This window comes from Equus asinus, chromosome 12 (genome assembly GCF_041296235.1).
Source record: "Equus asinus isolate D_3611 breed Donkey chromosome 12, EquAss-T2T_v2, whole genome shotgun sequence".
Classification (NCBI taxonomy): Eukaryota; Metazoa; Chordata; class Mammalia; order Perissodactyla; family Equidae; genus Equus; species Equus asinus.
In genome coordinates, this window is record NC_091801.1 from 18,306,991 (window position 1) to 18,315,744 (window position 8,754).

Here is an 8,754-nt window from a genome sequence, read left to right on the forward strand (position 1 = left end):
TAGAAACTGAGGTACAGGGGCCGGCCCGGTGGTGCAGTGCTTAAGTTCGCATGCTCCGCTTCTCAGTGGCCTGGGGTTGGCCGGTATGGATCCCAGGCGCAGACATGGCACCACTTGGCACGCCATGCTATGGTAGGCATCCCACATATAAAGTAGAGGAAGATGGGCACAGATGTTAGCTCAGGGCCAGGCTTCCTCAGCAAAAAGAGGAGGACTGGCAGTAGTTAGCTCAGGGCTAATCTTCCTCAAAAAAAAAAAAAAAAAGGAAAGAAACTGAGGTACAGAAAGAAAAAACACTACAAAATAATGAGCAGAGCCTCAATGGCTTATGGGATACCACAAGCATTCAAAGACGTATGTAAAGGGAGTCCTAGGAGGAGTAGGAGCAATGCTAAGGACTGAACATTTGGGTCCCTCCAAAATTCATAGGTTGAAGCCTAATCTCCAATGTGATGGTATTTGGAGGTGGGGCCTTTGGGAGATAATTAGGTCACCAGGGTGGATCCCTCATGAATGGGATTGGAGTCCTTATAAGGAGAGAAAGAGACTAGAGCTCTCTCTCTTAGCCATGGAAGGATACCATGAGAAGACAGGCATTTGCAAACCAGGGAGAGTGCTCTCACCAGATCATGGTATCTGTCCGCACTTTGATCTTGGACTTCCCAGCTTCCAGAACTGTGAGAAATAAATGTTTGTTGTTTAACCACCCAGACTCTGATATTCTGTGATAACAGCCCGAACTAAGACAGGGGAAGAAAATATTTTTGAAGAAATAGTGGCCTCAAGGTACCCAGAGTAGTCAAAACATTCTTGAAAAGGAACAAAGTTGGAGGACTCACACTTTCCTACTTCAAAACTTACCACAAATCTACCGTAACCAAGACAGTGTGGCACTGTCATAAGTATAATCATACAGATCAATGGAATGAGACTGGGAATCCAGAAATAAACCTTCACATTTATGGTCAACTGATTTTTGACAAGGGTGCTAAGATAATCCAATGGGGAAAGAACAGTTTTTTCAACAAATGGTGCTGAGATATTTGGATAGCTCCATGCAAAAGAATCAAGTTGGATCCCTTCTTTATAACACAAACAAAAATCAATACAAAATGGATCAGAGACTTAAATGTAAGAGATAAAACTATAAAACTCTTACAGGAAAACATAGGGATAAATCTTTATGACCCTGAATTAGGCAAAGCCTTCTTAGATATGACACCAAAAGCATAAGCAAAAAAAAAAAAAAAGACAAATTAGGCTTCAACCAAATTAAAAACTTTTGTGCTTCAAAGAATACCATTAAGAAAGTGAAAAAGACAAACCACAGACTGGGAAAAAATATTTGTAAATCCTATATCTGATAATAGACTTGTATCCAGACTATATAAAGAACTCTTGCAACTCAACAACAGAAAGGCAAACAATCCAATCTATAAATGGGCAAAGTACTTGAACAGACATTTCTACAAAGAAGATATGCAAGTGGCCAATATGCCCATGAAAAGATACTCAACAGCATTAGTCATTAGGGAAATGCAAATCAAAACCACAATTAAATACCACTTCACACCCAATGAGATAGCTATAATTAAAAAGACAGATAATAACAAGTGTTGGCAATGATATGGAGAAATTAGAACCCTTATACTTTCTGAGGGGAATGTAAATGGTACAGCTGCTTTCAAAAACAGGCAGTCCCTCAAAATTTTAAATACAGAATTACCATATGACATAAAATTCCACTCCTAGGTATACACTAAGAGAAACGAAAATCTATGTCCACATAAAAACTTGTACATGAATGTTCACAGCAACATTATTCATAATAGCCAAAAAGTAGAAACAATTCAAATGTCCATCAACCAATGGTTGGATAAAAGAATGGGTATGTCTATACATATGGGATATTATTTGGCAATAAAAATGAATGAAGGACTGATTCATATTACAACATGGATAAACTATGAAAACATTACACAAAGTGAAAAAAGCCAATCACAAAAGACCAAGTATTATAAGATTTCATTTATATGAAAAGTCCAGAATAGATAAATCTATAGAAATAGAAATAGATTATTGATTGCCTAGGGCTAAGGGATGGGGGGAAGATAAGAAGTGATGTTAATGGGTACAGGGTTTCTTATGGGGGTAATGAAAATATTCTAAAATTCATTGTGGTGATGATTGCACAACTCTGTGAATATACTAAAAATCATTGAATAGTACGCTTTAATGTGTGAATTTATGGTATGTGAATAACATGTCAATAAAGCTGTTAAAAGATAAAATAAATAACAAAAATATAGTGGCCCAAAATTCCCATATTTCATGAAAATTATAAACCCACACATCCATGAAGTTCAATAAAACCCAAACAAAAAAATCACAAAGAAAATTACACTAAGGTGCACCATAAAAAAAAAATGCTGAAAATCAACGATCATAATATCTTAAAAGCAACTAGAGAAAAAGACATTATGCATATAGAAAGATAAGAATTCTCACAGACTTCTCGTCAAAAGCAGTGCAAGCCAGAAGACAATGAAATAACTTTTAAAGTGTTAAAAGAAAAAAGAAAAACATGTCAACTTGGTATTATGTATCCAGTGAAACTATACTTTAAAAAAATGAAGGCAAAATAAAGATCGTTTTCAGATAAACTTAACTTGAAAGAATTTGTCCCCTGGAGACCAGCACTACAAAAAAAAATATTAAAGGAAGTTCTTCAAGGTGAAGGAAAGATGATATCAGCTGGAAACTTTTATCTACACTAAGGAATGAAGAGTATTAAAAATGGTAAGTATAGGGTAAATATAAAATATTTGAACTAAATGAAAATGAAAACATTTGAAAATTTTTGGGATGCAGTAACAGTGCTTAGAGGGAAAATTTATAGCTTTAAATGCTTTTATTAGAAAAGAAGAAAAATTATCTAAGCTTTCACTTCAAGAAGAAAGAAAAATAAATGCAAATTAAATTGAAAATAAGTGGAAGGAAGGAAATAAAGATAACAGCAGAAATCAATGAAATAGAAATATAGACAACCACTACAGAAAAATCAATGAAACCAAAAGTTGATTCTTTATAAATATAAATAAAAGTAATAAATTCTAGGTAGACTGACCAAGAAAACAAAGAAAGAAGACGCAAATTAATAATATCAGAAATGAAAAAGATATCATTAAAGGATAATGAAGAAATGTTGTGAAGAACTTTATGCCAATAAAGTTGACAGCTTAGATAAACAGATAAATTCCTTGAAAGACACAATTTACCAAAACTGACATAAGAATAAATAGAAAATCTAAATAGCTCTATATCTATTAAATCATATTTATAAATAAAAACTCCACGAAGAAAACTCCAAACCCAGATGGGTTCACTGATGAAGAAAATGTAAAACAGTGTGACCTCTTTGGAAAACGGTTTGACAGTTCCTTATGCAGTTAAATATGCACTTACCATATGACTCAGCAATCCCATTCTTAGGTATTTACCTAAGTGAAATGAAAACCTATGTTCACACAAATACCTATATGCAAATCTTTACAGTAACTTTATTTGTAATTTTGGAAACAACTAAGTTTCCCTCAAATGAGGAATGGATAAACAAACTGTATTTCACACAATGGAATATCACTGAGCAATAAAAACTAATGAACTACTGATGCACAACACAACATGGACAAATTAAAAAATATTATACTGAGCAAAATAAGCCAGATAAAAAAGAGTACATACCGTATGACTCCATTTTTATGGCACTCTTGAAAAGTAAAAACCAATGTATAAAGTAAGGGCAAATCAATGGGATTGCTTGATGGGAATAAGAAGAGGTTGACTAGAAAGGTCCATGAATGAATTTTTTGAGATGATGAAACATTCTGTCTTGATTATCGTGGTTGTTCTATGTATGTAAATGGTTTGGTCATGTAAATGTATGCATTTAGCTGTATGTAAATTATAATAAGGTTAATTTAAAAATAATATTAGAAAAATTTTCAGAACCAAAGGACATGAGTTTCCAGATTAAAACTGTCTCCCAAATGCCAGCACAGTGGATAAAAATTTACCCATACCCAGGTCAATCCTTAAAAAGTGTTTAGGACACCAGGAGTAAAGAGCTCCTAAAGCCTTTTACAGGGGAAAAGAAGATCATAATACAGAGAATCAGGAATCAAAATGGAGTCAGAATTATCAGATTTTTCAATCTGGAAGACAGCAGAATAATATCTTCAAAATTTTGAGGTAAAAGTATTCTCAGTCTAGAATTATATACTCAGTCAATTTTTCAATCAAGTATGAGGTATAAAACATTTTTAATCATGCAAGCTCTCAAAAAATTTATATCCAAAGTGCTTGCTCTTAGGCAGTTCTTGGAAAATGTGTTCCACCTAAACAGGAGAGAAAACTAGAAAAAGGGAAGACATGGGATCTAGGTAACAGGAAAAAGGCCAAGAAAATTCCCAGAATGAATTTGAAGGGAATTTGAAATGAAGGGAAGTCCTAGGAAAGCATCTACCAGCCCAAGTTGCCGTAGGCTAACGTTGTGATAAATACATAGAAAACTAAGCAAATAAATAATCAACCAATTTTTAAAATAAGAAGCAATCATAGTGCATTAAGTGGTTTAGCTTCGCACAATATTTAAGTGAGCTTAATAAAATAGCCAATGAATATTAATCTGATTAACAATTTTAGTATGACTCTCTTGACAGGATGGGGGAAAGGAAGTGTAGTAAGGGTTCAGAGCAGTACTTACGAGAATTAAATCATCATCTTCCATAGTAGGAATTCAGTAGACAAATATCTAAGATTTAAAAATCAATATTATTTAGCAATGTGGAGGTAAGTATGTATAGAAATAGCTGAAGAAGTTGCAAATGGTTTTATTAAAAGCCCTAAGGTAATCTTTAAATTTTGTTATAAACCCTATGGTCTTATTTGATTTTTTAACTGTGTTGATTACATTGCTTTGATTTTTAAAAATCTAATTTAAAAAAGAGTGAATGGTTGGTAAGGAACAACTGGTTAATATAATTCTGTTATTATATATCACGATATCTCCCATTAAACTGAGAACCTTTAAGAGTAAGGAATTTTTGCTGATTTCAGGATTCCTTAGAGCTCATCCCAGTGCCTGGCACATAGTAGGCACCTACTACATGCTTATAGAATGAATGAACACAGGACCAAAAAAAAAAAAATTTAACTATCTGGAGAAGGAATATAAACCATTCAGCAAGTTCTAGAGGCTGGGATACGCCAAAAGTTGCTTTTCCCTCCCATAAAGAGAAGATATCCAGGGAGTGAGAATGAAATCTCAAGTTCTTTTACTTCCAGCAAGAAGACACAAGCAATTAAAAATGCCTAGACACAGCTTCTTGGATGTCTGAATACCCACTTGCCCAGGGTTCATCTGAAATGTGCTTTTGTGGTCCATTTATATCATCCTCTGAAGGCTTAGTCAAATGACACGTTGAAGTTTAGCATCAGAATACTAACTTGGTTCTCTGTATGTATTCCTGGGGTCAGAGTCACCTTTTTTGGCTTTAATTTTTTCACATTTAAGCTCATTGATTGAAGTTGCTCAAAAGCTGCTGACATCAAACCCTGTGCTACGGGAGAAAAAGCTCAAGGTGCTATACATAAGGTCACTGACATCCATCCTAAGAGTCTTCAGCAAGAGACAGCTTTGTGCCATAGGGAAAAAGAAGTGGACATCATTAGAGAATCCTAATAAAACTACTATAATTACCTAAGGTATTTAGCACTTAGAGCAGCTGCTTTTATATGGCTAGCCACTGGTTCCTCAAATGCACCTGTGGAAAATACATGAAATAAGATAAAAATGAAAAAATAATGGCCCCTTAGGATTGTTAAATAACTTTGAATCTTCCAACCAAGATTTTGGTTTGAGCAGTGAGAAAGAAAGATATTTAAGAAAAATTAAAGGGAACACATGTAACAAGGAAAAGTACTATCATGGCAACTGAAATCCTGGAACTCTGTGGAAGGAGTAAGAAAAGGAAAAAGAAAAGAGAGAACTGAGTCACTGGGAAATATAGACATTCCTAAACAATGCGGATGCCCTAGCCTAGTAAGAGACCTAGAGCCACAGGGGAGTGGCTACATTAGAGGCCGAGGCACAGGATACAGACCTAGACGAAGCTGGGTAGCCAAGTGGCTTCTGTCCTTCCTGCTGTTTAGGATTTCATTCCCTTCCCTCTCACATCTACATACCCACAGCTGCCAAGGACTCCTTTCCCCAAGGTCCTCTAACCCTGCCTTCATTTCTTCTATTCCCTCGTCCACAGCTGGTTCAGGGCAGAGACTTGGGTGGGGGAGGGGGAGGTGAGGGTGGTGGAGGAATAGAAGAGGATGTAGAAGAAAAGATAAATCCTATCTTTCCTCTTTCTTTGCATGTCTGCGGCCTCGCTAATCAGCAAATTTTCAAAACGGTTCCATATAATTTCTCCTTTATAATTCCTGTCCTCCTTCTAATCTCAGATCCATTCATTCATGGATGCATTCATTCATTTCTTCTTATCCATTCATTCTGAACACCTACCGTGTGGCAGAGCTTGCTAGATAATGGGGGAGACAACAGAGAACAAAAAACAGATAGGGTCCCTGGCCTCCAAGAGCTCTCGGGAGTGAGAGAAAGAGAGATATTAAGCACATAATCACCTCAAAAGAAATGTAAAACTGCTCCTGTGGCAAGTACTACAAAGGAGAAGTATGTGGCTCTGAGAGCCTATAACAGGAGAATTTGTCTTAGTTCCCTTAGGAAGGGATTGCTGAGCTGACCTCTAAGAAAACAGAAGGGCTTACCAGGTAAAGAGAATGGCATGTGCAAAGGCCCTGGGGCAGGTGAGAGCATGGCAAAGATGAGAGATGAGAAGAAGAGAGAGTGAAGGTGCAGCATAGTGCAAATAGAGGCTGGTGGGTAGATGAGCCGCATGGGTCATGATAGTTTTGTCTTTATCCTAATAACAATGGGGAGCCACCTAAGAACAATGGGGAGCTAGGTGTAAAGTAATTATAGACTAGCATTTTGAAAAGATCAGCATGGCTACAGTGTGGAGAACAGATTGGAAGAGGCCAGACTAATTAAGAAGTGAGAAATGGTGGGAACTTGAATAGGGTTGGTGTGGAAATGAAGTGAGTAGACAGACTGAAGAATTGTTTAGGAAATAAAGTGAACGGGACTTAGTGGTGAGTTAGATAAGAGGGAGTGTGGAAGAGGCAGAGGTCAAAAATGGTTCCCTGACTTCTGCCTTGCACAATAGAAAACAGGGAACTCAAGAGTCAGGTTTGGGGGAGAGGGAAAAGATCATGAGTTTTGGTCATGCAGAGTTCGAGGTGCCTTTGAAATGTTCCAGAGAAAATATCAAGTAGACAATTGGATATATGAGACCAAAACTCAGTGGTCAGAACAATGTGGGAGTCTTCAGCATATTGGTTAAGTGGTCAATGAAACAGCCATCGTGAAAGAGGTCACCTAGATATGGAAGGAGAGTGTATCATGAAATGCTCAACGTGGCTTCCCACAAAATCTGGTTCTTCCTCTCACGTACAGATGACTCCCCCCCCACCCTTTGTTGGTGTAACAGACGTTTTACTATTTTCATCAATGTGACCATTCTTTTTCTGAAAAGAGTCTGAATATAAATGGAGAAGGTGGTGGGTTACAGGAGAAAGAAGTTTTTCTAGCCATGATTTTACATTCTGCTGTGGTCCAGAGAAGGAAACCAAACACTGTCTGAAAGGAATAAATGTTGATTATAGAAAAGGAAGCAAGTGAACTGACCCCTGACCGTCTGCCACAGGGACACCTGCTCCAGTTCCCCAGAGGGAGCTCTAGTGCTCGGGAAACATGGTGATGCTTCACAGGGAGATTTTACAGCACTGTCGCTGCACAGATATTCTTCAGGCTTTTCCTCAATTAAATGGGTTATTTTTATGAGCTGACTCAGGCTACAGTCTACCAGGTGTAGCACTGAGGTGTTTTTATGAGGTGTGTTCTCCATTCTCAAAAGCAACTTTTAGAAAACAGCCTGTTTATACATTGAGGATTTCTACAGTCAGAGGTTTGTTACTTGCGGGGTCAGAGATTCATACAGGATCCAGGGAGGCTGTAAGAATGTGGAATCACAAAGCCATAAAGGGAGTGGTCAGTAAGGTAAAGATTTGAGACTGAGATTGGCAATGTACCACTCAGTAACAAGGTTAGCAGTGCCTGTTCAGAAGCACCAGGCTGCAGGAGTGCCAGGTGGTTGAGGAAGCAGAGGTAGTAGCCTAGACCCTTATAACTCCACATGTGGTCCTAGGACCAGCAGCATCAGCATCAGAAATGCAAAATCTCAGCTAACCTAACAAATCAGAACGTGCAATTAAACAAGAGCTCTTGGTGATTCTTAAGCAGATAAAAATTTGAGAAGCACTGGTCTGGAGTGTTTCAAGAAGTGTAGCAATGGTAGGTAAGAGACAGGATAAAAGCCAGAGGAGAGGGAGAGATTGGAAATGTAAATACAAGAGAAAGAAGATCCCAAGAGAAGGAGGGCTGTGGAGAGGGCATGGGACCGAGAGAATTGATTAATTTTGGAAAAGTGGTAGGATTCTTCCTTTGTTGAGAAAAATGAGAAGGAGGAAGTGTAAGACCAAAGACAGATAACTGAGAAAACTCTGGATGGATGACCCAGTTCTCCAGAATAATATTGGTGGCAAAGTCAACCATTGAGGAGGAAG

The 8,754-nt window shown here is 37.4% G+C and overlaps 1 protein-coding gene across 7 annotated transcripts in view; it reads left to right on the forward strand.

Annotated features, from left to right (window-relative positions):
- Nucleotides 1-8,754, forward strand: part of PPP1R42 (protein phosphatase 1 regulatory subunit 42) — a 43,934-nt gene that overhangs the window by 14,352 nt on the left and 20,828 nt on the right. The window lies entirely within an intron of this gene.